We start from the raw sequence: 27,510 nt of genomic DNA, 5'->3' as shown, positions 1-27,510 counted from the left end.
GTTATAATTGTTACTTATGTTTTTCATCATTGCCGTTTATTAACCACTTTGACTTTTCCTTTAAATGGTTTGCAAGTAGGAAGTTTAAGAGGAAAACAGCTCTGACTTTATTTGTCTCACTTTATAAATTCATTCTTTTGATGTATGTTTAATGCTTGAGTGTTTTTCCATTTTTTCTTTTGGCTTATTAGTAGTCCACGGAGAACAGAGTTATGTTCAGAATCCACAGTGATGGCAGAGTTGGTTTTGGGGGTGCCCACTCCTCAGCCCTTGGCACCTCTGTGTATTCCTGCATCCCCCTCAACATCTGGCTTGCCAAGCCCCGTTGAAAAGCACATCCATAGCAGGTGACACCCAGACCCTGGCCTCCATCACTGGCATACCTACTTTTCAGGGCCTCTGTGACTCTGACTTGAATACAGACTCTAAATGGGAGTAAATCTGGTGTCAGCTTTTCCATATTCTCTGCTGCTCGCTAAAGGTTATACCTAATGAGACGCTCTTAAATGTCACAGAGTCTGGAAAATTGGACATCGCAACAGATGCCCATGCTCCTTAGTGGGATAATTAATAAAAATGACTGGAAAGTTGGTGCGGGATCATCTCTGTCGCTACAAGACGGTGTTCCCCTTCTTTCTCTTTCAAGCAAAGGAGGTTGTTTGGACCAAGCAGGGTTTTCTTAGGCCTGGAGGTAGAAATGGAAAGAAGAGTGAGTGTTTCATATTTACTAAATGTCTGCTGTACAGTAGGAATTAGAGATACGAAACAGGAAAGAGAAAAAAGGGCTCTCTCAGTAGCCTGTGAACTAAGAGAGGCAGATTCTGTTTTAGCACTTCGGAAGCTGTGATAATACACGCGTTTAGCCAAGTAACATGAGGATCCAGGAGTTCCCATCGTGGCTTAGCAGTCATGAACCCAACTAGTATCCATGAGGACTCCGGTTCAATCCCTGGCCTTGCTCAGTGGGTTAAGGATCCGGCGTTGCTGAGAGCCATGGTGTAGGTCACAGATGCAGCTCGAATCCCACGTTGCTGTGGCTGTGGTGTAGGCCGGCAGCTGCAGCTCCAATTCCACCCCTAGCCTGGGAACTTCCGTATGCTGCAGGTGCAGCCTCAAAAAGACGAAAAAAAAAAAAAAAAAAAGTGAGGATACATAGATAAGAGGGATTCTAGTCCATTAGATTCTGCAATATTCCTTCAAGTTTCCTGTTATGAGCATATCAGTGTCTAACTTCTTTAAGGTGCTTTTGGATGTGAGGGTAATGACTATAGAAGTTTAGCAATATAATTATTTCTCTGTGTTGTCTTTGCCTTTGCACATGATTTAATTATGCTACTGACAAATCAATCTATGCCACTGTTATCCTCTAAAAATAAAAGAGTGTGGGAGTTCCCATCATGGCTCAACGGTTAACGAACTTGACATCCACGAGGACGAAGATTTGATCCCTGGCCTCAGTCAGTGGGTTAAGGATCCAGCGTTGCCGTCAACTGTAGTGTAGGTCGCAGATTCAGCTCGGATCTGATGTGGCTGTGGCTGTGGCGTAGCCAGCGGCCACAGCTCCGATTGGACCCCTAGCCTGGGAACCTCCATATGCCACAAGTGTGGCCCTAAAATAAGAGAGACAAAAAAAATTTTTTAATTAAAAAAATAAAAATAAAAGTGTGTTTTCCCATCAGTGGTGGAAACGAGCTTACCAGAGTTTATGAAGCCATGGCCACAATATCCTTAGGCCTAGGGGGTGTCATGTAGGCCCCCAGAAATGGCCAAGGCAGCTGCAGAACTGAGGCCACTGTCTATGCTTATAAACAATGAGCATCCCTCCAAACCAGGAATAAGTACAAGAGAATTCCCCACAGCCCTGGTCCCCACCAGCCCCCATCAGCTGCACTAGTTTCTCATGTACTATACGCTCTGCTGGTGGCCCAAAGTTGAAAATGTGTTTTTTGCTAACAGTTCCAAACAGAACCTCTTAGCAAAAACGAGACCTTATAGGTATTTAGCATCACGCCAACGGCCCACACAACTACGTCTCACCCCAGGCCGCCACCAAGCAATGTGGATGGAAGCTTCCAAGAGATTTAACCTGCCCATGTGAAAATTCCAGTTTCATGCAGCAGTGTTGCTGTGGTTTCAAATGACTGTAAACTGTCGTGCTGGAATGATCGTTCTGATCCCCCGAGTGTCATCCACCGCCAGGCTTCGCTGCCTGTCCTTTATAAAACTCAGCGATCTGTGTCCAAAAAGTCCAAGACTAGATGATTTATGAGTCAAAGGAGAACAGTAATTTTTGGATAACTTTACTCCGTAATAATTTTCTTACTCTCTTTAAGCTCATTCCATTGATAATGTGTTTAGGTCTAACCCATTTCCAAGTTTGACTTTTTTTTAATGGCAACAATTTGATTATTGAAATTCTCTAGCTTTGCAGACCATGGGACAAATCGTCCCACCCTGAAGAAACACAGCTTCTCATGAATCTTTCCCAGAAAGGCCAGAGTTAGAGGAGAGGGATGTGAATTGATATCAAATGAGTTATCTTCCTAATTCTCATTTCCAGAAGATAAATGATAGATAGATAGCAAGAAAGAAAGGAAGGAAGGCATAATTTCAAATAGTTTTACATGTCTTAAAGAGTCTATGGAGTAATTCCCACTGTGGCACAGTAGGTCAATGGTCCGGCTCATTTCTGTGGTGTTGCCAGTTCGATCCCTGGCCCCGAGCAGTGGACTGAGGATCTGGCATTGCATTGCTGAAGCTGTGACATAGGTCACAGATGTGGCTTGGATACAATGCCTGGCCCAGAAACTTCCATATGCCTCAAGTGCAGCTGAAAAAGGGAAAAAGAGTCTGTGGAAACCAGAAGATAAAAGTGTTTCATGACAGGAATTTAAAGTCTTTTTTTTTAACTTGTGATTTTTTTCATAAAGTGTAATAGCATGCAACATTAGTTTCAGCTGTATGACGTAAGGATTCAATATTTGTTTATACTGCAAAATGATCACAATAAATCTAGTTAACATCTGTCACCATATGATAGACATATGTCTATCCGTTGTAGTTAACAGAATTTAAGAGAATTTTTTTCTGGTGATGTGAACTTCTAAGATCTCCCCTCTTAGCAAATATGCAAGACAGTATTATTAACTATAGTTGCCATGCTGTACGTTACATCCCATGACTTATAACTGGGAGTTTGTACCTTTGGCCCCTCACCCACTTCCCAGCCCACCCCCACCCTTTGACAACCACCCACTTATCTGCTCTCTACAACCTTGGTTTTATTTTTATTTTTAGAGTCCATGTACAGTTAAAGTCTTAAAAGAGGAGTTCCCATTGTGGCGCAGCGGAAACAAATCCAACTAGTAACCATGAGGTTGTGGGTTCAATCTCTGGCCTCAGTGGGTTAAGGATCCGGCGTTGCATGAGCTGTGGTGGAGGTCGCAGACACAGCTCGGATCTGGCATTGCTGTGGCTCTGGCGTAGGCCAGCAGCTGTAGCTCCGATTTGACCCCTAGCCTGGGAACCTCCATATGCCACGAGTGTGGCCCTAAAAAGACAAAAACAAAAAACAAAAACAAAAAAAAACCACTTTGGTCTAAATATTTCTACACTTACTGGGTTATCTGCTCTACTTTATCTTTGGAACCTTATCGCCAATTTACCAAAAATGAAACTGACTTGACTCAGGTAATTATAATGCGTCTTTGCCAGAAGCCTCATAATTTGTAATTATATTGATTGCATTTGCTCTGATAACCATTTGATGTAGGTGTTCTCATTCCACTTTCATAGATGAGGAGATTCACTTTACGGGGGACTAGAGCTTAGGCTCCATGGCTGATACTTAGGAAAACCAGCATTTATCCATTCACTACATTTATTTGTCAGGCTAAGCCTCCGTGAACCAGGAGACCATGGTCTCTACACAGAGTTGGACTCTAGGATTCCAGCACGCAAGTGTTAATGCAACACCAAGAATTAAAGCACAGTGGTGGGATAGAAAGAGAAGTGATGTCTAGCCTGTGTAGTCAGAAAAGCCCTCTTTTCGGGAAGGCAGACATTGAAGAGGTGACATTGAAGGGTGAGATCTGAATGACAAGCAGGAATTGGCCATGTCCAGATCAGGGGAGGAGCAACACTGCAAAGCCTGCATGGCTGGAGAGAGCGCAGCATGCTGAGGTCAGATGCCAGTGCCAGTCAAGTGCAGCAGGAGGGCCGGTGGGAAGGTGATACGGCCAAAGAGGAAGGCAGAGGCCAAGGCGAGCAGGGCTTGTAAACAGGGATTGGATTTACTCTGTGTGTAACAGGAAAGCCACATGCAATGGCGGGTTAGCAGAGGAGGGATGTGATATAATTCACATTCTACGAAGACTGCTTATGGTGCGGTGGGGCCAGTGGTGCAGTGGGGCCAGAGTGCAAGCCCAGAGATCGGTGAGGTCATTGTTGCAACAGTCCTGGGTGAGAAGCCGTGGTGGTGGTGGCCAGGCGAGAACAGAGGAAATGGGTAGGAGTGGTGGATTCTTCAAAGTGCTGTGGCTCATCTCTCTTTTGACTTGACTGGCCGCCCCACCCCCTGTACCTCCTACAGTGTCCTTGTCCTTCCCCACAGACTCTGCCCTGGGAATTCAAATCCTCCATATGCCAGGAGCAGCCTCTCAATAGTTCCCAGAAAGCAGAACGAAACTCCAGCAGAGTGCCATTGTCTGTCACCCGGTGGTTTTGCTTTGTTGAGTCACTGCCATGCCTCTTAATTGTTCCAGGTGACCTTTAGAAACACAGCCGTGATGGTCAGTGAGACCTCGCTGTGTTCCAGAATCGCTTCAATGGAAATAAAAGTGACTCTTTCTGTCACATTTGGGGGCTGGCAGGAAAATGGGTCGTTGGCACACTCCTTAGCCTTGCTACCATTTGGGGACTGAAAAGGCAGACTGTAATGTCACATATGCCGACATTAGCCCACGAACCATGCGCTCTGGGTCACAGTGTAAGGCAGGCAGTCCTGAGCAGGGACAGAGGGGCTGGCGATGAACGGGAAGTGAGAGCCGCTGACAGAAAGATGGAGAGAGAGATCTTGGGCGGAGGGGGTAAAGCAGAGGCCACGCTTGGTCCTCAGAGGGGAGGTGCGGCTTTAGCTTTTACTTCAAGGATGCTCAGGTTTTGGCTAAATGAACAAACAAAAAAAAAAACCCAAGTAGGTCAACAGTGTCCCCAGTCAGCAAGTTTACATGGACATGCTTATGTATATGCAGCCCCTTCTCTGGCCAGTGAAAACATTTTCTTGGCATACGCACCGCGCCTGCATTAATGCTCTCAGGGCTAAGGAATGAGAGCTCGCCCTCCTTCGTGACCAGCCAGCCAGTCTCTTCCCAGGAAAACAGAGGGGGATCAACCGCAGCAGCAGGTGTTTGGCGTGTCTGCATGCACCCCACCCTGCGGCACCAGAAAGAGTTCTGACTCCTTGACGGCCCCGAACTCCACCCCCTCTGAAACCTGCCCTGGCTCCCACTGCCTGGCCACACAAGGTGTGTTCTGTGGATGCTCGTTCCACAGCTGCTCATAGGCATCAAATCGGTTTGGGAAATGTCGCACTAAACAATGGTTAAAGGTTTTTTTTCCTCTCCAAGACCTCAAAGATGCTTTCATGAATCAGTGGCACTGGGAATCTCCAAAGCAGAGGGGTACATCTATCATGCAGAGTTTCCCAAACCTGTAAATGACTGCTCTACTTTGGTAGAGCATCCCTTGGGACTAGCGCCCCGTGGAAGGCACTTTAGGAAACACCGGCCTAAACCAGGTCTCCCCCGTCGCCTTGCACAGCCAGTCAGACTTCCACCTGCCTCTCCACACAGGGTCCTGCCCAAAGCAGCCTGCTCTTTGAGACACTGTTTCAGCCCAAAGCCCTTAGGTATTTCTGCACCTGGGCCTGCGTTCTCGCCGGGCCCTGAGTCCACATTATCCTGGCCGCTCCTCTTAGGTTAACTCAACCCAAGTCATGTCTCCTCTAGAAAGCTTTGCCCAGAATTCCCACTGTGGCCCAACATAGTGTCTGTGAGGATGCGGGTTCGATTCCTAGGATCTGGTGTTGTGAAAGGTGCAACGTAGGTTGTGGGTGAAGATGCTACTAGGATCTGGTGTTGCTGTGGCTGTGATGTAGGCTGACAGCTGCAGCTCCAGTTTGACCCCTAGCCTGGGAACTTCCATATGCCATGAGTGCAACAATAAAAAGAAAAAAAGAGAGAGAGAGAAAAGAAAACTTCACCGGCCCCTTCCGAGACTTGGCGATGCTTTCTGCTCTAATCCATCATCACATTTCTTCGTGTCCCTCTCACTTAGAATGCTAGATGCATAGCTGATTTCTCCCCTTTTCCATCTCTGACACCTCATATGTGATAGGAGAAGCAGGAAGGTGGTAAAAGAGGAGGGGAGACAAGGAAAGAGGCCAGAGAGGAGGAGGACAGGGAGAGGGAGATTGAAGAGGAGGAGAGAGGAGCTCGGAAGTGGCAGAGGGGAAGAGAAGCCCCCAGGATCGTAGACATGGTATTTGGTGCCGGAGGAGGCAAAGCCAGGGAAGTCCCCCCAGGGAGGAGGACCTGGCCCCAGCCCACTTTGCTGAAGACCAGTGCCCAACGGCAGGGCATCGTTTCTCACTGGAGGTGCCATAACTGAGAATGGCCACCAACTGTGACTGCTTAACCTAGCCTGTGTCTTAGAATAATAATAATATAATAATTAGGTATATAGTTCCACTATTCAGGAAACATCCTATGTATCCATTTCTTTGTTTTTATAAGCAACATGATACAATATACGATTAGTACTAAATATTAAACAAAATAACCTGCAAAGTACAAATTTACCCTAAAGCTATTGCCGTAAGAGCCCTTTAGCTAAAGGCAGTGCCTTCCTTTACCCCACCTGGGTGCTGAAACCCAGAGAGCAGCCTGAGCCTCAAATTTGGGCTTGAATCCATAGCCTCGGGAGCTCGCTTCCTGGGCCACTTTAAGCCCTGCCTCCCTGGCGAGGCAGTCTCTGATCACTTTCTCGGCCAAATGGCCAACTGCCTGAGATGGAGACACAAGAAACTTTCCCACGTCTGCTTCATGCTTCTAATTCACACAAAATTGAGCACCCCGTTTAGCAAACTGGCTATTCTGATGGCATCAGACCTTCTTTTTTTTTTTTCTATATGTTGAAAAAAGGCCAAACAAAATGGTGTATGTTATAAACAAGGTTAAATAGACATCTTCCGAAAGAGCCCATTCTTGGTAAGATGTCAATCCATTTCCATTGCCTTAGTTACCTTCTGCAAAGGCCAGGGACCCTGCCAGTGTTCCGCCCTGGAAAAGCTCATCCTATGGAAGACAAGCTTGGTGGGTTTGCCAGACTCCCTCTCTAACACTCTGTTAAATGCCCAGATGTATTTCTTTCATGCTTGTGCATAAATTCCATTGCAGAGCGTCAGGGCAACACCTCAGACCGTCTCCCGAAAGTGGTTCATGGAAAGAGCTCGCACGCCAGGAGACCTGGGTTCCAGTCAATGTTTCCTCTGACTTTTACACGTTGCGAGCAAAGGACCACGTCCCAGGTGCCAGCAGCCACAGGACGTGGGCGGGGGCACTGGACCATGAGCACAATGGGCAATGCGGGTCGTGGGAGCAAGGTCAGCCCAGCTTCTCTGGCCCCTTCACCAGCCCCCGAGGACCCACAGTCAGGCGGGGCTGAGCCAGGCAGGGCAGGACGGAGGCCAGAGCCAGCACAGACCATGCTAGGTCCCACCTAGCCCTGGAGGAGAGAAAGAGCAGGATGTATGTAAGATCCCACTCCAAAAGAGCATTTCTGGGACCTGCAAGGAGGAAGAAGGGAAGGTGAATCTGGAGTCCCCATGCTCAGAGAGACCTAGGTGTTCCCACCCGGCAGGCTGGGTTGGTTCCTTGTCACCAGCCTCCGCAGAACTGGGTTTGTCTCCTTCTGAGGACTGGTACCTGGTATGCAGGACAAGACAACATGTGCATGGTCAAAATGAAATGGCAGTTTATATTTCTCTCCATCCCTTGCAAAATTTATTCCTTGAGAGATTTTTCTCCTGCCAAGATACCACCCTGGCAGGCCCCATAATTCTTTGGCCTGCTCTTAGGTTATAGGCAGATTTGCAATCAAAAATGTACTCTGTTTAAGAAAAAAAAAAAAGGAGTTCCCGTCGTGGCGCAGTGGTTAACGAATCTGACTAGGAACCATGAGGTTGCGGGTTCGATCCCTGCCCTTGCTCAGTGGGTTAACGATCCGGCGTTGCCGTGAGCTGTGGTGTAGGTTGCAGACGAGGCTTGGATCCTGCATTGCTGTGGCTCTGACATAGGCTGGTGGCTACAGCTCCGATTAGACCCCTAGCCTGGGAACCTCCATATGCCGCAGGAGCGGCCCAAGAAATGCCAAAAAGACAAAAAATAAAATAAAATAAAAGCCCTTTGAATTCAGTAGTCAGAACGTCCAGTCTAAGAGAGTAATCAAAACCTCAAACCTGATTCTGTGTTCAAATGTCCCTCCCGCCAGCCCTGGGCTGGACGCCCCATGAAGGAGGTGTTTCTCCTCCTTGCTCTTCTCCACTCAGCCCCACTCCAGCTTGTTAGCCAATTTCTGACACCTTCTGGGAGGGGACAGGTAAGCAGAGGCAGGAGAAAGAGGACATTTTCCTTGAACTGGGACAGTGGAGCTGGGCCCAGCCCAGGCTAAATGCTGACTCTTTTTCCCCGTGGGAAGCTCTGCAGCTCTTCTGGGTCCTCTCCTGCAGCTTCCTTGACCCAGGCAATGTCTCTGTATATTCCCCATGTTTGCTTGTGGTTGCTTCCGCATCCCCTGGATGGGGCAGTCACCTCCAGCTTCTTGCCACCAAAGTCCCTCTGTCCCACTAGATGGCCTTAGAGGGCATCCAAGATGGCTCCACACTGGGTTCCTTCTGCCCGGCCACTCAGCCCCACAAGAAATACCCACATAATAGGTGGCCAAGACAACCCTCTGGCAGCCATCTTTATCCTGCTGCCAGAACCCTGGGCTCACCATCTTCAGAGAACTCGTGCCCCAGCATCTTGGTTCCCTCATCCCACTAGGCTGAGGGGAAGCCCTCCTCCCCCCGAACCCATACCTCTCCCCCAGGTGGGGAGCCTCTAGATCTTTCATCCCACTGAGGGGTCCAAGCACCAGGGTGCTGGTTTACAGATGTTGCCTTGGAAACCTGCATAGGGTGGTTAGGCGCCTCCCCAGAATCTCTTGCATCTTGGAGCATCATCAAAATTTCCATTTTTATAAGACCTATGTCCTGGCCATTTCTAAGGCCTCTTTATACCCTGGACCATATGGCTATACTTCCTGTATAGGTATCTATAAATCATATATGGAGAAATGCATTGTTTCTTCTTTAAAAAAAAAAAAAAAAAAACTTCCATTTTAACATTCTCACACACTTATCTTAGATTTTAATCATGTATTTATTTAAGTTTAAGCCTCAGAGTCATGAACTTCATCTGACTTCTTCACTGCTATAGCCCAGCATACAATAGGCACTTAGTGAATAACTGTTAAATTAATGACTTTATTTTTAAGTAAAGTCATGGTCTCTCCCCAGACTATAAATTTTATAAGCATAGAAACTGAGATTATTTTTACTCAATATTTACCTCTGGGGCCTAGTAGATAGGAGTTTTAAAATTTTTTCTTTGGAGTTCCCATCATGGCGCAGCGGAAACAAATCTGACTGGGAACCATGAGGTTGCGGGTTTGATCCCTGGCCTTGCTAATGGGTTAAAGATCCAGTGTAGCCCTGAGTTGTGATGTAGGTCACAGAGGCAGCTCGGATCTGGCACTGCTGTGGCTGTGGTATAGGCCATAGCTATAGCTCCAATTCAACCCCTAACCTGGAAACCTCCACATGCCGCAGGTATAGCCCTAAAAAAGCAAAAATAAATAAATAAGTAATGTTACTTTTTTATTTATATACATTTTTTATAGGGCCACACTTGTGGCATATGGAAGTTCCCAGGCTAGGGGTCGGATCGGAGCTACAGCTGCCGGCCTGCGCCACAGCCAGCAGCAATGCCAGATCCGAGCCCTATCCGCGACCTACACCACAGCTCATGGCAATGCCGGATCCCCCACCTACTAAGCAAGGCCAGGGATTGAACCCGAATCTTCATGGATACTAGTCAGTTTTACTTCCACTTCACCACAATGGGAACTCCCAACAGTAGTTTCAAATGAACTAGTAAACCTGGGCAAAAAGCCACACTTCTCTAAGTAGAATTCATGGAGACTCCACTAACCCAAACATGTCTCCCTCTCTTCCTCAAATCCTTCACGTATCCACACTGCATAAAACCCTACCAATCGGAGATTGGGTCCATGGAAGCTGTCAGTCCTTTATACCTACGAAGGCAGTTTAACACCAGAAAGCTAGTTGTTGGAGGACTGAGTGATGCCAGGAGGGAGCACTCACAAGCAAGAAGATGGTGGCCTCAAGGTGGGGACACTTTCAGAGATTGTTCCAAGGAGACTGAGCCCACCAGGAGGTGAAAGAAAAATGGGAAATGAGCCAATGTGTTTTAGAGCTTGCCTTTAGCACTCCCTCCTCCCACAGAGTTTTTCAGAACCACTTAATTTTCAGAGGAAGGAATCTTAGAGACCATCAGACCATGTGGTTTCCATTTTTTTAAGCCCTTCTTTAAAAGAAATTTTACCATGGAGTTCCCATCATGGCTCAGTGGAAACAAATCAGACTAGGATCCATGAGGATGCAGGTTCGATCCCTGACCTCCCTTAGTAGGTTAAGGATATGGCGTTGGCATGAGCTGCAGTATAGGTCACAGATGTGGCTCCGATCTGGCGTTGCTGTGGCTGTGGTGTAGGCCAATGGCTGCAGCTCTGATTTGACCTCTAGCCTGGGAACCTCCATATGCTATGAGTGCGGCCCTAAAAAAGAAAGAAAGAAATCTCACCAGAAGCCCAATACGAAAAAAAGATAAGTGGAGATGATCTGATTCTAGATGGACAGTGAGCCAGGAAACCAGCACAGGCACGCGCATGCACGCACACACACACACACACACAATTATGATTTTCCCACAGTAGTCTCTAAACTTTCCGCTAAACACTGCAAAACAGTGTGTCCAAACACAGTGAAAGACCCAGAGTTGTCCTCTGTCGTCACCACATCTGCGAGGCTGGGCTCCAGAGGTCAAAGAAAATGGACCACCCTGGACCTGACTTCTCCCTCCCTCCACTGACGATCAGACCTGGCTCCCTCCCCTCCCCAGTCTCCTCATCTCTTCTGTAAACATTTGCTAAGTCGAAAAAAAGAGCCCTTTCGTGGGTCCACTAAAGACTTCCTCCAGGTTTAATACAACCAACCAGTATTTACTAAGAGCTGACTACACCCTCAACCCTGTGTGTGGCACTCAGAACAAATGACCACTGTCACTGCTACGTTCATCAATATTCTTTGGATGCTGTGTGTTCAACCATCTCTGAACCATCTAACTTGCAACAGAAACAGCCAGTGCACATCTGTCCATCTTTTTTTCTAACTGCTATGAGACAGTGTGTGAAGTGATTTGCTGAAATGCAGATAAACTCCATCTGTCAGCCCCCATCTATGAATCTAGTAAGACTTGCAAAAATAATGAGGTTTGGCCCTGGTTCACTCTCTACAAACCTTGGCTCGAAGGGACAACCACTGTTTCCTGTCCTTGGAACTCACAAACCATCTGTGTAATGACCTGTTCTAGCTTCCTGCCAAAGACCGACGTCCATCTCACCAGTCGGCAGTTCCCACCAAAAGTGCTTAGGGCCTCAGGGCCTCCCGTCCCTGCTGCTGGCCCAAGTCCAGGTCCCAGAGATGCCTCCCTCGTCCACTTGCATGTTCACAGGCGTACAGTGTGAAGCGTGGAGAGTTCAAGTTCGTGTCATTATTTCTGTATCAGCAACACCAGTTCAGGGCTCAGAATCGCTTTGCACTTGCAAAAGCGATTGTACAGGAGTACAGTCGGATTTGTTAACCACTGAGCCACGATGGGAAATCCCACTTATTTTTCTAGCCATCAGGAGGTATACAGAAAAGACAGGCATGGAGTTTGCTTTGTGGCTCAGCAGGTTAAGGATCCAGTGCTGTTTCTGTGAGGATGCAGGTTCGATCCCTGGCCCCGCTCAGTGGGTTAAGGATCCGGTTAAGATCTGGTGTTGCTGTGGCTGTGGTGTAGGCCAGCAGCTCTAGCTCCAATTCAACCCCTAGCCTGGGAACCTCCATATGCCATGGGTGCAGCCTTAAAAAGACAAAAGACAAAAAAATTAAAATAAAAAGATGCAGCTCGGGATCTGGTGTTGCTGTGTTGCAGACCAAAGCTGCAGCTCCGATTCGACGTGTAGCCCAGGAACTTCCATGTGCTACAGGTGTAGCAGAAAAAAGAAAGAAAATATTTTAAAAAAAAGAAAGAAAAGAAAAGACAGTCTTCCCTATAAAGCTTAGATTCTCATAGAGAAAAAATCTTGAATAAATGTCTGTCCCCTTTCAGCCACATGGTTTGTGAATTTGCTGTTCACAGGTCAGGCTGAGATCAGAGAGGACTGGCCTTTGGCTGCTTCATGGAGCTACTTTTTGGAAGGAACTATAGGTTTTCTCATGGGCAAGTTCTTCCTTGTGGCTCCCAGCCCCCCAGAGAACTCAAACAAGGGATACTGTCTCCTTCAACACTTTTAAGACCCTGAGGAACCAAGAAAGACCCCTTAAAAAAAAAAGTATCCGCCCAGGAGGCAAACATTATCACAATCCATGCTCCTAGCCCTTGTGGAAAATTGCAAAAAAGTTACCCCACACCTTTGCTGATTAAAATGTAACTGGTGGGATTCAGCTACAGCGGATTTTGGAAATTCTGGATCAACTTCTAAAGCTAATTTAGTTTTCAGATAACTTAAACGAAAGGTAATAGTAATAAATGACCACAGGGAATTTTAAGTTTTATTTTCAGTTCTGAAAAAAAGGGGGAGTTGGGTATCCTTTCAGATTTTCATACTAAGGATAAGTCAATAGGGAGATTCCATTGTGTTTGTCACTCTGAAAGTAGTCAATTCTGTGTGCCGTAGTCCCAGATTCAGAAAGCTTAGAAAAAGCCCTTCTCCCTAGATGATATGAAAGTGACAAGGGTAGATTGAGAAAGCTACTGGGACGGTCCCCGGAAAGGGAGACGGTAACTGAGGGGTTGCTTCTTCACAAAGCACCTGCTCCAGTCTGTCTGCAGCCGCTGTGGGTTCTGCTAGCAGGGACAGCACTTCTGGCCTTGACTTTGACCCACTTCCAGCAGGAGGCAGAAATCAGAGTGGGGACAAAACCAGGACAGCCAGGAGCCCAGCACAGGAGGTGAAACCCAGCCAAGAACATCGGGCCTCTGTAACTTACAGCGTTAATAAAAGGCTACCAGAAAACTGGAGGCCTATTTAATATCTCTGCCCCACCTAAGTCACCACTTAGGTGGGGTGGAGGGTCCTCAAGGAAGAAGGAGTAGAGATGTCATAAAAGCTGGAGAACTGCAGGTCCAATTAAAAGAAGCCAGAAACCTCTTCTTAGCTCTACTAATAGCTATAATGAATGGGCTATTATTTTTTATTTTATAGATTTAATCGATGCTTATAAGAATTAAACCAATGAAATCAAAGATCACAGCTTCATCATCCTCCACAGACGGAACACTTTTCCCAGAGCCAGCCTCTTACTGAGAAGTATCTCCCAGATTCCTTACCAGGGTTCCGGGATCCTACTATTATATCGGGGGCTTAGTCAGAGCAGTTCATGAGCAAAACGTGCTGTGAGCCCCTGCTGTGATTAGAAATCTTCACTGTGCATATGTATCTTCCCAACTTTCCTACAAGAGATTTTCCAAAAGGAGTTTAATCTCTTTGCTTGGGGACCTTAAACCTAGTTAATATCCCAGTGTCTGCCAACATGAGGAACACACGCGTGCACGCACGCGCGCGCGCACACACACACACACACACACACACGCCACTAATGAAAATGGTATCAGTTAGTCTTTCTTAATCAACTGGCTAAGAATATATCTTGTCCTTTTATTTATTCACCATTTTGCATTGCTATGAATTGGTCCTTTATTATCAGCCAGGCACTGTGCTGTATTCTTAAAATTTTGATCATTTTCATGTATCTCAAAACTTTCAGTATATTTTGAAATGAATAGATTCCCTCAGTGATCATGATTCAGTAGATCCAAGGGTTTGGCGTCTGTGTTTTCAGTAAGGAGCCCAGTGGATGCTTATGGGTCGAGTAGCTCTCCTGAGAGGCTTCCCAGTTTGTCTCCTGACTGAGGTGCCCCCAGTTCCTAGCAAGTGGGATCTTGTCACAGCAGAGCAGAACGGAGCAGGCCGGTCACCTGAGGGAGGGGCGCTGCCCTCCCAGCGTGGCTAAGAATCCATTGCTTTCCCTGGGCAGCCACACAGCCATCTTGATTTCACCAGACAGTCTGATACCCCCAGATCCTCTTCAGCCTGGTTGTGACTGGGCCAGGGGTCCAACACTCCAGAATCAATTTTCCTAAATGCTAGACTTGGCCTTTAATCCTAAGTACCTAAATTATTTAATTAAGCCTATTGCTGCAGATTGCCCAGTTCCCTTTAAGCATCCTGACTCCACCCTCCCATGCCTCAGGTGCCCTCACAGCCAGGAACCATCAGTACATGTGGCAGAAAATGCCCATGCACCCTGTTGTCCATTTGAGGCAGGAGCTACCCAGATGAGCAGCTCTGAACTTGGCCACAGCCTCCTCCACCACCAGGAAGCTACCCTCTCCTACTAGGTGGAGTTCTTCCAAAATCATCTCTATCCTTCCCGTGTATTTTTTTTTTTTTGTCTTTTTTTTGTATTTTCTTGGGCCACACCTTCGGCATATGGAGGTTCCCAGGCTAGGGGTCAAATTGGAGCTCTATCCATCGACCTACACCACAGCCACAGCAACACCAGATCTGAGCCGCATCTGCAACCTACACCACAGCTCACAGCAATGAAGGATCCTTAACCCACTGAGCGAGGCCAGGGATGGAACCCGCAACCTCATGGTTCCTGGTCGGATTCGTTAACCACTGAGCCACGACGGGAACTCCTTCCCCATGTATTTTTTGAACAAGCTGTTTAGCTATTGGAAACCAAAGCAGTACACTCTAAGGACATTTTTATCAGAAAGAAACTCTCTTTACTGAGGACAGTACCTTTTCGCTTATATGAAATTCTCAGTGTTAGAGCCATGATTTAAAGAAATAGGAGGCCAACTAACTCAAAGTCTACTTTGGTTAACATTCATGTTGTTGGCGGTTCCACCTATTGAAAAGGCAAAAAGATTTAACAGAAATATCCACATGGGGAGCCAAGCCCATCCCACATAAAGAGTCCAAGAAACCTTGGAGCTGGGCCCTAACCTTCCCGTTTGTGGCTCAGTTTTCCCAGCCGTCTAAGGGAGGGCTGATTCCTGCCACCTCATCCTCACACAGAGCTACAGAAGGGATCCCGCAGGATAAGGCTGCGCTGGACTTTGAGTTTCTGGGGCAAAATCAAAAAGTTAGAGTTGTAGTATCGTTCTCTGAAACTAGGCTTTCCTCACCCACCAGATGCTCCCCCTAGTGCCTAGAATGATGAGACATGCTGAAATAGAGGTACATAGACAGTTAACTGAGGGTGTGTCTACATGTGATGGAGATAATAACAAGTCATTTTGTTGAAACCTCTGAGTCTGAGACACGTGGAAAAATCAAAGCTTATATCTGCACCATAAAATGCCTCTTTGTAGTAAATAAGAATTATAAATTGTTAGAGTTGCCCTGAAAGCAGGTGTGTGTGTGTATTGTTTATTTAGGGAGGTTTTTCTTTTTTGGAGGAGAGTACTGGTTTTTTTAATTAAAGTATAGTTGACTTACAATGCTGTGCCAACCTAATATGTGTGTGTGTGTGTGTGTGTGTGTATGCACACACATATATATATTCATATATATAATTAGTGTGTGTGTGTGTATATATATTCTTTGTTTCATATTACCTTCTGTCACAGTCCATCCCAAGAGACTGGATAGAGTTCTCTGTGCTATGCAGTAGGATCTCATTATTTATCCTTTCTAAATGGAATAACAGCTTTTCCAAACATGGATTCCACGTCTTACCTTCAGTTGAATGAACTTCTTAGAATGGATTTATGTGGCAGGTAGTTGGCTGTTCTCTGGGGGGCTGTAGAGACAGAGTCCATCATCTTCCTCCAGAGTAGAGATTGTTGGGGGCCGATTCTAACTATGAAACTACACGGTAGAGCATTGGATCCACTCTGTATCTTTCCCCTGTATCAAATTTGTTTTGAGACTCTAAAGGAAACCATTATTACCTCAGATTCACAGAGTGATTTTAGGTGGTATGTCCTGGGAATACAGCTCATATGAACCATCATCATAAAATGAAGGTGTGGAGTTCCCATCCTGGCTCAGCAGAAACGAATCTGACTAGCATCCATGAGGACGCAGGTTCAATTCCTGGCCTCGCTCAGTGTGTTGGGGATAAGACAAAAAAAAAATGAAGATATAATAAATAAAACATCATATGCAGGACCGAGGAGATGGATGGAATGCCACAGAAAAGACGTAAACAGCAGTAATTTACACATTAAGTGGAAACATACAGGAAGGAGATTTTGTTTCATTTTTTTCAATGGTGTGGGGCTTTTAAATGACACTATACATTATAACAGTGCGTCTTGACCAGGAGCTATAAAGAGACCCTCCAATTACAGAGGACCAGAACTTGGCGGCCACTGTTCCTCATAGTCATGTCTCATTGAAACCGACTTAAAGATATCTTTCCAAAAACATCTATACAACTTTATGCACCTAAAAGACAATAAAATCTCTGAGATAACAGAGTTCGGGGGTTTGATTAGCCCTTATACTGAAATGAAAGACTATGTCTTTTAAATGCTCCTGTTAAACCCCTACCTTGTCCCTATAACATAATTCAACTTGTAATGTAGGTGAGAGTAAAAAGGGAACCTAAAAATAAAGTAAAAAGCATTCAGTGGGGTCTTAGTTCAAATCATGGCACAGCGCATTAAAAAGAGACGGGCAGTGAGTCAGCTAAAGTTTGCCTGGATTCAATTTTCCCCTGCAGAAAAAAAAAGGAAGAAAGAAGAAGATCTCTGGCTCCTGTTGGATCACCCCAAAAGGGGAGATCCATTGAAATGTGAAAATGGTGAAATGTGGAAATAAACACGTAGTTCCCAAATATTGACAACGGTCATGCTGGGATCGTGGCCCTGAGGTTTTATATCTTTTTTTCCATAAAGTTGTTAATGCCCTAATTGCTTTTATTTAATGAAAGAAGTGGTAATTTGAGAAAAGAGAATGATGCAGAAGCATGCTTGAAGGCGTGATTGTAGAACTGGGTCTGTGATGCCTGTGCTAGACTTCCTGGTGGGTAGCAAGCTGTTCCAGTCCATTGCATCGAAGCCCGAGGGAGGATGTGTGAGTGGCTGGTCCCACGGAACCTGATGGTTTCCCGTCGTGGCCACCTCTGTGTACCTTTCATCCAGCACCACCCTCGCCTCTGTGGCCCAGGTCTCCCAGGACACGCGTTTGCAAGATTATATCCTCAAACATCATTTTTCAGGTCTTCTTGTCATTTTTTTTTGTCTAGTTATCCCCCAAGGTTTTTGACCTCAGAGCTTTGGTATGAAATTCAATCCTCACTCAGTTCAGAATTTTTTTCTTTACCCAGGGGCAAAACATGATGAGGTCATGTTTTCTGGCATACTGTCCCAAGATTTGAACCCGTAAAGCTAAAAACATTGAGAGCTTAAAAAGCCAGTGTTCACTATGCTTTCAGTGGTCTTGAGTAGACAGTGATGTTTTCCTAGTGTTAATTCCAGAGTGACAGAGCTGTCATTGTCCCCATCTGTCCCCACTGTAAAATAATAAATATATTAGTTATCCTCTGTAACAGTAGTAATGAACTCTAGTAATAAAAAAAGAGGTCAACCCAAGAAAACCTTTTTTCCCCCAGAGACTATTTAGTAGACTACTGTAATATTAGTCAGAGCAACAGCAGGCCAGAAAAGGCATGGGGAATGACCTCGAATTTGGGAGGGGAAGCTCTGGGAAGCGTGGCCATACCTAGTGCCACCTTGCCTTTTCCGTGATCCTCCGAGTCGAGTCCGTGCTCCCCATATCCCTCCTCTTTGGTGCTCTGTACACGTTCATCCTTTTGCCTCCCCAACTGCCTTAAAAATGGGAGACGTCCTGTGTCCCTTTGTCCAAATGCAACAACCCTGAGTGTTCTTTGCCCTGGCCTCAAAAAGATAGATAACAACACTGAGTTGCTGGGCGCCAATAGCTAGGGAATTTCTCTCCTAGATTCTCACGGGTCCCTTTTAAGAGGGGTCTCCACAAGATGCTCACAGAGGGGGCCTGTTGTGGAGAGGGCAGGCTGGACATGCCCAGGGCCGGGGGTGGGCAGGGAGAGGAGAGGATGTCTCAAGGCAATGTTTTCGAGTTCTACTCAGCTCACTCCCAGAGGCATTAACGTCAGGGTAGGGAAGAAGCAAAGGAGGAGCGGGGATGGAGGAGAGGGTTGAGCTGAGAAAGAATAACAAGGTCGGAGAGACTAACAACACAGACCTCCCCAGCTCCCTCCCAACAGCACCGTGAGGTTCTTCAACCCCTTCAAACAGCTTGTTTCTTGAACACCCAGCCAGGGTCTGATGCCATTCCAGAAGCTTCTTTTAGACCAAATCATATGACAAAGTCTCTGCCCTCAAAGAAAGAAGGCTGGAAAACATTGAAGGACCGTGTTCAAGAAATAGGAAATGCAGAAAGCCAGGAGCAGCAACATAACCAGTGGAAGAGGCTGAGAAAGATTCTGAAGCCAGAGGTCCAGGCGGGCACCTGGGCAATGTTCTGCTGTTCTGAGAAGGGCTCGTGCAACTGAGAAATAGACAGACACAAAGCAGGTGGTGCCTGTCATGGTCTCTCCAAGTGGAGGTCTCTGCCGAGTCCACTCTCACTGAAAAAATCGAGTCCATTGGTCATTAGCTACATCCTTTATTTACAGTTAAGACACTGAAATCCATGAAAGCGTTTCTGTATTTTATACCCTGCCTCTTTCCAAAGGATTTCAGATATATTTTTTTCCTCTTAAAGATTCCTGCTATACTCTCACTAAATATCAGTCTAATAAACCATTTCTGACCAGATCCTACAGAATGTAAGCTCAGCCCAGCCTGGGAAGAATTATCACAAATATTTAATTAGTGAGCCTGAATTGGTGAACTGTTCCTACACCAGGAAGATGAGGCATCTTGATACTGGGTCATGGTCCTATTTCAGATCCAACTCTACGTGGTCTCATAATTAGGAAGACTATGGGGGCCCAGCAGAGACCTGAAACTAATTTTGAGGTTGGATAACTTAAATTAATGCTTTTTACTCCTCAATGAATCCCAGATTTTGAGTGCAATAAATTTTCCATTTCTATGTCTAGCCAATCACAAAACCTTTAGGGCTTTGACTACTGCCTTCCTTTGGTTTCAATTTGAGAGGCACTCTGGCAGGATCATAGCAGCCCCTACCTGGAAAGCAGAGAGTCCAGGAAAATGTCAGAGGCTCCTCTGAGCCAGCTGGGCAAGGATCAGCCTGTGTAAATTTGGGGCGGGTAGCCAACTTCATGGTCAAAATTTAGGAAGCATCCCAAAGTCCAGCCTACTCCAGCAGATCACCATGATTTCCTGATATAGCACCCCAAATGCTCAGTATTGGGGCCACTCCTTTAGCGTAAAACACTGTCTCAGGAGGTTCCCTTTAGGGGTTACATTATCAAGGTAATTTAATTGAGTTCAGTTGATCTAGCAAAATCCCAAAATATTACACCTTTTTTTTCTCACATGTAACCTTCTGAGGATGAGCCATCAAAGATCAATGCTGTCAGGCTCCATGCTGTCAGGAGACCAGGCTCCTTCTCTCTTGTTTCTTCACCATTCCCTGAATGTGGCTCTCTTCTGCACAGTCCAAGAAAGGAAAAGGGAAGGGTATGCCCCTTCATTTTAAGGCACAACCTAGAATTTGCACTCATCACTTCTGCTCACATTCACCTGATCAGAATTTAGGCTCCATGGTTACACCTCGATGCAAAGGAAGCCACACCCACCTGCAAATCCATGCCACCGCACGAGGTCAGCCTCACCACCTCTTGAACCAACTTTATGCAAAGAAGGCCGGGAAATGTAGTCATTACCAAGTCATGTGCCCCGTGAAATTCCAGGGTCCTAGTGCTGAAGGAAAAAAGTGAAAATGGATGTGGGAGACAATTAGACATTTCTGTTATGGTATGGAAAATGCCTATTAAAGAATAAACCATCCTAGCGGACCTGGCTTGTGAATCAAATTAGAGATTTGTCCTATAGAAAGCCCAGAGAAAGACTGAAAGAGAGAGGGACACAGGACAAGAAAGTTTTGATTAGAAGGAAGCATGGGTATATACAGAGCCTTTCTCTAGGAAGGCCAGTTGGAGGGCACTAAAATTCTGAGGCAGTTTAAGAGAGAGACATGGAAAGCTGGAAGAGAGTGGTGGGAGCAAGGACATATTGGGACCCAAAGCAAATTCTCAAATATTTAATATTACTGGTGGCCATCTCTTTAAGTAGTCATGTGTCTTGATTCCTCCTGCCCTAGATTCATTCCAGTCTAAAAGCACATGTTTGTAGTATAGTCTTAAGTCAGGGAGCCTGATGCCTCCAGCTGTGCTTTTCTTTCTCAAGATTGCTTTGGCTATTTGGGGTCTTTTGTGATTCCATGGAAGTTTTAAAATTTTTGTTCTAGTTCTGTGAAGAAAGCCATTGGTAACTTGTTAGGGGTTTCACTGAATCTGTAGATGGCCTTCAGTAATACAGTCATTTTGACAATCTTGATTCTTCTAACCCAGGAGCATGGTATATCTTTCCATCTATTTGGGTCATTGATTTTTCATCAGCATCTTATAGTTTTCAGTGTATAAATCTTTTGTCTCTTTAGGTAGGTTTATTCCTAGATATTTTATTCTTTTTGATGAAATAGTAAATGGGATTGTTTCCTAATTTCTCTTTCTGATCTTTCATTGTTAGTGTATAGGAATGCAAGAGATTTCTGTGCATTAATTTTGTATCCTGCAACTTTACCAAATTTGCTGATGAGCTCTAATAGTTTTCTGGTAGAATTTCTGGGATTTTCTAGGTATAGTATCATGTCATCGGAAAACCATGACAGTTTTACTTCTTTTCCAGTTTGGATTCTTTTTACTTCTTTTTCTTCTCTGATTGTCATGAGTAGGACTTCCAAAACTATGTTGAATAACAGCGATGAGAGTCAACATCCTTGTCTTGTTCCTGATCTTAGTGGAAATGGTTGAGGAAAGCACTTTGATAGCTACAGGCATGGGAAAAGAACTAACCCTAAAGATGTGATTCCTCACATTGTGCAAAAGAAGAAAACAAACTTTCATCCATAGCTTGTATATTATGGAGCAGGATGAGGCCAGAGCTCTGCACCCAGTGAATAAGTAATTTCATAATTTTACATATCATATCCAAGCTAAATAATGCTCTTAGCTAAGCAATCTCAGTTTATTTTCTGGCACCAATTATTTAGGACAAATACCTCTACATAAATAAAATAATAAATAGAAAGACTATATTAATGATAGCGCTAAGAAGTCAGAGCCATTTAACTGGGCTCATGGACAAGGACAGGGACAATATCTTCAGGACCATTAACTGGAAGAGAGAAATGGAGAGGAGAGCTCTGAATAAAATTAGTTCATCCTGGGTCAGACTTTCACTCACTCAGCATGACCACACCACGGTGTTTTTCTTAAATCTTAGAAAAGTGCACGAAAGCAACATTACTACTGAAGCTCATCCAAAATGTCAATTAAAACCAGGCTTTTTGGAGAAATAATTGCTGCACTGCTTAGCAGGACCCAGGAAGAGTACATTGAACTTAACACCACCAAAGAAGAGAGGGTGGTCAGGACCAAAGACTGGTTTTTAGAAGAGCAAAGCTAAGAAAACAATATTTCTGCTGCCCCAGGCCAGACCCATCAGCACTATTTGCTTCTTCTTCAATCAGCAAATGTTTTCATTTAATTCCACCTTTAAAGTGTACAACTCATGGAATCTCTGCATATATCTTTGTCTTGCTACCATGAAAAGTCTGAATTTTGAGAGCCTGTCCCCACTGACAACACTTTGGCCATCAATCACTTTTCCTGGATCTCATTTCACCAATCCTATTTTCTTATTTTTTTTAAGATTTGTCCGAATTAGACACATTGCAGACATATATGCCAAGCCTTTATATAATGATGAGACATAAAGAGGATAGTTAAGCATCCACTGGGGAAGTTTCACTTGTAAAATGATTCCTTATGTCACTGTGTGTGTCTTTGCCTTTGCTGACTGCAATGACATATTGACATGCCAAAGGAGCCATCAGAGTGTGTCCTTCTACTACATTTATTTGTATGACATTCTTTTTTTTTTATTATAGTTGATATACATTGTTCTGTCAATTTCTGCTGTACAGCAAAGTGACCTAGTCTGTATGACATTCTAATACTTACATTCTAATACATTCATTTGTATGACAGGTAATTCATTGTAACTTTAGGCATGGGGTAGACATGGGCTCCGAGAAGCCTTTCATGGAATCTTAGGACATAGTTTATTCATCCACATTTGGTTGGCAAGACTACTTTATCTTACTGTGTTTCCTCCCTCTCAGAGTGCTTATTAAAATACGTTTAAAGACTTTCAGGTTGGAATGGCACCTGGAGTGTATGTGTCTCACTTGACTATAGAAGCTAGGGAGACCTTTCAACCTTGAGCTCCCCACTGGCAGCATGGGAGTAGGTAATAGGATGTCTCAGGCCCAGCTCATATAAGTAGGCTTGCCCAAATAATGTCAGCAGGCAAAATCCTTTCAGTATTGCAACATCTTGCCAGTCCTCTTCCAATGCAGCCTTTTCTCATCACCAAAACAGCCTACATTTCATAATGAATAGTGCAGGGTAATATCAAGAGAATAAAAAGGGAAATTTGTGATGGTTTTCCTGTGGGGTTATATCTTTCTGTCATCCAGAGAGCTTATTTTTCTCCTGGGGCCCTTGGATTCTGGAAGTGAAGACTAAACAATCAGGCAATGGGTAGAGCACATATTGGGATCCCTACCAACACCTTTGAAGGGTGCCAAGTTCAGAGTCAAAAAAAAAAGAGAGAGAGAGAGAGAAACCCACAATAACTCCTATGCTCAGCTCCACAAACCAGGAATGATCCTACTAGGCAAAGAGAGGAGTTGCCACTTATTTCAGTATTGTTCTGTAATAAGCCATTAAACGGTGGCATTCCCATTGTGCCTTAGATCTAGAATTGCTGTAGCTGTGGTGCCAGCTGGCAGCTTCAGCTCTGATTCAACCCCCAGCCTGGGAACTTCCCTATGCCACAGGCGCAGCCCTAAAAAGAAAGGCAACTTACTGAATGAAAGAAGATATTTGTAAACCATGTGTCCAGTAAGAGGTTGATATCCGAAAGATATAAAGAATTCATACAATGCAACAACAACAACAAAAATAACAACAAAAAGAGATTTTAAAAATGGGCAGAGGGAATTCCTGTCATGGCTCAGTGGTAATGAAACTGAGTAGTAACCATGAGGATGCAGGTTCTATCCCTGGCCTCGATCAGTGGATTAAAAAGCTGGTGTTGCCATGATCTGCAGTGGAGGCTGCAGATGTGGATTGGATCTGGCGTTGCTGTGGCTGTGGTATAGGCTGGCAGCTGCAGCATGGATTTGACCCCTAGCCTGGGAACTTCCATATTTCTTGGGTGTGGCCCTAAAAAGTTTAAAAAAAAAAAGAAGAAGAAGAAGAGACATCTTTCCAAAGAAGACATGCAGATGGCCAAGAGACATATCACTAGTTATCAGGGAAATGCAAATCAAAGCCACAATGAGATATCACCTTTTTCCAAAGAAGACATACAGATGGCCACAATGAGATATCACCTCACAGCTGTTAGAATGGCTATTATCAAAAGAAAAAGAATAACAAACATTGGAGAGGATGTAGAGAAAAGGAAACCCTCATACACTGCTAGTGGAACTATAAATTGGTGTAGCCACTATGAAGACAGTATGGAGATTCCTCAAAAAATTAAGAATAGAACTCCCATGTGACCCATCTATTCCATATCTGGACACTAAATCAGAAAGATATATCCCCCACATGTTCATTATAGCATTTTTCTAATAGCCAAGATATGAAAGAAGCCTAAGTGTTTATCAGTGTATGAATGGATAAAAGAGATGTGTGTATGTACAGACATATATATTTGTATTGGAATACTGATCAGCCACCAAAAAAAAGAATGAAATCCTGCCATTTAAAACAACATGGCTGAACCTTGAGGGTATTAGGCTTAGCAAATTACAGAAAAATAACTACTGTATGTTATCACTGTTACGTGAAACCTAAACAACAACAAACAAACAAAATAAAACAAAAACTCATAGCTACAAAGACCAGATTAGAGGTTACCAGAGTGGAAAGAAGTCAGGGCATGGACAAAAAGGGTGAAGGGAGTCAATTCTATGGCGATGGATGGTAACTAGGCTCGTGGTGGTGATCCCTCTGAGGTGTAGACAGACGTTGAACTATAATGTTGTACTCCTGAAACGTGTATAATAAAATAAATAAGTGAATAAAAACATAGTGGTTGAAAATAATAATTTGCTATTTCTCTCACAGTTCTGTGAGTTGACCTAACTCGCCTGTCTAATGCTCATGTGGGGTCTGGTCTCTCATGAAGCTGCAGTCAGATGGCAGCTCGGGCTGGAGCCTTCAGAGGCGGGTTGGGCTAGATGTCCAATAGGGCTTCATCACTCACCTATCTGTCCTCAGTGCTCCTCCATGTGTACCCCCGCTACAGCAGAACGGCCTGGACCTCTTACACGGAGTCTCAGGGCACCAAAAACAAGAAGCGAAAACTTCCAGGCTTCTTAATGCCCATCTCAAAGCTAGTATGACGTCACTTCCATCATATTCCATTATTCAAAACCATCACAACCCAGATTTAAGGGAGTGGAAAATCAACTCCTTCTTCACCAGGAAGCAGGGCTCAGGCCCCCTAGAGGGAAGGGATCGATGGCAGCCATTCCTGCAGACAGTCTGCCACCAAACAAGGAGAGAATTCTTTGGAACAGAAGATATTCTTTCTGGCCAGACTTCTCTAGGAGAGGCCTGTTCTTGGGTGGCCCAATGACTAAGCAGTAAAGTGAAATTTGAGCAAAGACAATTGTTTAAAATTGGGGTGTAAAGGAGTTAATAAACTCAAACCACTCCTAGACTTCAACAGATCAAGCTGATAGAAAAAGAAAATTAAAGATACAGAGGCTAATCTAAGACAAATAATTTATGGACACTTACTTAACAGGGCACCCATCAAGTAGAAAATTCACATTGTTTTTAAAATTTGTAAAAAATGACTATAATTAGGCAACAAAGAATACCTGAAAAAAAGAAGAGAAAGTATAATTTTTACAGGCGATGGTTTTGCCACGACATCACCACCACAAAAACAAAAGCAGGAGTTCCCATTGTGGTGCAGCGGAAAGGAATCCAATTAGGAACCATGAGGTTGTGTGTTCCATCCCTGGCCTAGATCAGTGGTTAATGATCTGGCGTTGCTTTGGTCCTGGCATAGGCCAACAGCTACAGCTCCGATTCAACCCCTAGCCTGGGAACCTCCATGTGTAGTGGGTACGGCCCTTAAAAAAAAAAAAAAAAAAAAAAAGGACAAAAAAAAAAAACAAAAGCAAAAAACATAATTGGAAGTTAACAATAAGGGATTAAACACTTCTTTTAAAAGCCCTTAGAAGTTTTAAAATACTCTCATAAATTACTGTTGAGTCTAAGAGGAAATGAAAACGACAGTTACTGGGATTCTACAAAATAATGACAGTTGGAACACCACAATAAAAACCTATGGGAATTGGAAAAATTATAGCCTTAATTTTTTTCATTAAAAAGGAAAAAAAATGAAAGCAAAGGAGCTAAACATTCAAATTTAGAAAAGAATATGAAACAAATCTACAAGAAAAACAAGGAAGGACTCTATAAATATAAGAACAAATTAATGAAAACCAAGAAAAAAGGTAAAACTGAAAAATAAGTCTTAAAAAATTTCTTTGGAGGAGTTCCCATTATGGTTCAGCAGGTTAAGGACTCACTGTTGTCTCTGTGTGGATAGAAGTTCTATCTCTGGCCTTGCGCAGTGGATTAAGGATCCAGCATAGGTTGCAGATGCAGCTTGGATCTGGCATTGCCATGGCTGTGGCGTTGGCCTCAGCTGCAGCTCTGATTCAACACTTGACCCAGGAACTTCCATATGCCACAGGTGCAGTCCTAAAAAATATATCTTTGGTAATACCGTTATCATTGACAAATCTTTGAAAGTCAAATAAAAGTCATGTAAATATGTATAATATTAATAATGACAAAAGAGTATCATCACAAATAAAGAGATCTGTTTAATTGTCAGAATTGTCTGTGTACAAAGGATAGATCCATGCAGATGATTTAAAAAATCTTAATGAAATGAATGACTTTCTAAGAAAGGATAAATTATGAAAATGGATTCAAGAAAAAGTACAAAATCTGAATAGGTCAATATCTGTGGCAAAACTTAAAGTCCCCAAAGAGAAACAGCACGTCCAGAAAGATCTTGAGAGAATTTTCTCTTGCTTTTAAGAAACTAATAATTCTGGAGTTCCCATTGTAGCTCAGGAATTCCCTTGTGGCTCAGCAGAAACGAATCTGACTGGCATCCATGAGGACACAAGTTTGATCCCTGGCCTCGCTCAGTGGGTTAAGGATCCGGCATTGCCGTGAGCTGTGGTGTAGGTCGTAGATGCAGCTCAGATCCTGCGTTGCTGTGGCTGTGGAGTAGGCCAGCAGCTGTAGCTCTGATTCGACCCCCAGCCTGGGAGCCTCCATATGCCGTGGGTGTGGCCCTAAAAAGCAACAATATGATAATAATAATAATGGAAATGGTGGGGGGAGCAATGGTTACCACATTTTATTAAAAAATTTTTGATACAGGACACCCCTTTTTGTAAATGCATGCACCAACCAGTGTGCGTGTGTGTGTGTATGTGTGTGTGTGTGTGTGTGTGTGATCTGAAAGGATGTGCACATGTTAACTCTCAGAGTGTGATCATGAAATTCTCCCCTCCTCTTCTTCCTCCTTCCTTTGTGCATTTTTCAAATTTTCCACAAAGAAAAGGCAGAACTTTGTAATCAGCTAAAAGGGGGGGATTTTGTTCTTAAATAAGTCTTATCTCCGTAGTAGTTCTTAACAAATCCTGTGTTTACACGTGTCCCACTAAAAATGTATCATTTTTCTTTCT

General features: G+C 44.4%; 1 protein-coding gene and 1 long non-coding RNA gene across 4 annotated transcripts in view; one reads left to right on the top strand and one right to left on the bottom strand.

Moving 5' to 3' along the window:
- Positions 1 to 27,510, top strand: part of ANTXR1 (ANTXR cell adhesion molecule 1) — a 240,535-nt gene that overhangs the window by 201,247 nt on the left and 11,778 nt on the right. The window lies entirely within an intron of this gene.
- Positions 15,216 to 27,510, bottom strand: part of LOC146404742 (uncharacterized) — a 44,866-nt gene continuing 32,571 nt past the window's right edge. The window contains exon 2 of one of the 2 annotated variants that reach the window (XR_014841795.1): positions 15,216 to 20,345. This is a non-coding gene — a long non-coding RNA (uncharacterized LOC146404742). The remainder of the gene's footprint in view (positions 20,346 to 27,510) is intronic. The other variant, XR_014841796.1, reaches the window with a different exon arrangement.

Source organism: Sus scrofa, chromosome 3 (genome assembly GCF_054392235.1).
Source record: "Sus scrofa isolate SSC_HxYL_T2T_F1_AM1 chromosome 3, Sscrofa_HxYL_maternal_Yorkshire_Landrace_v2.0, whole genome shotgun sequence".
NCBI classification, from domain to species: domain Eukaryota; kingdom Metazoa; phylum Chordata; class Mammalia; order Artiodactyla; family Suidae; genus Sus; species Sus scrofa.
This window is presented reverse-complemented; position numbering and strand designations above follow the sequence as displayed.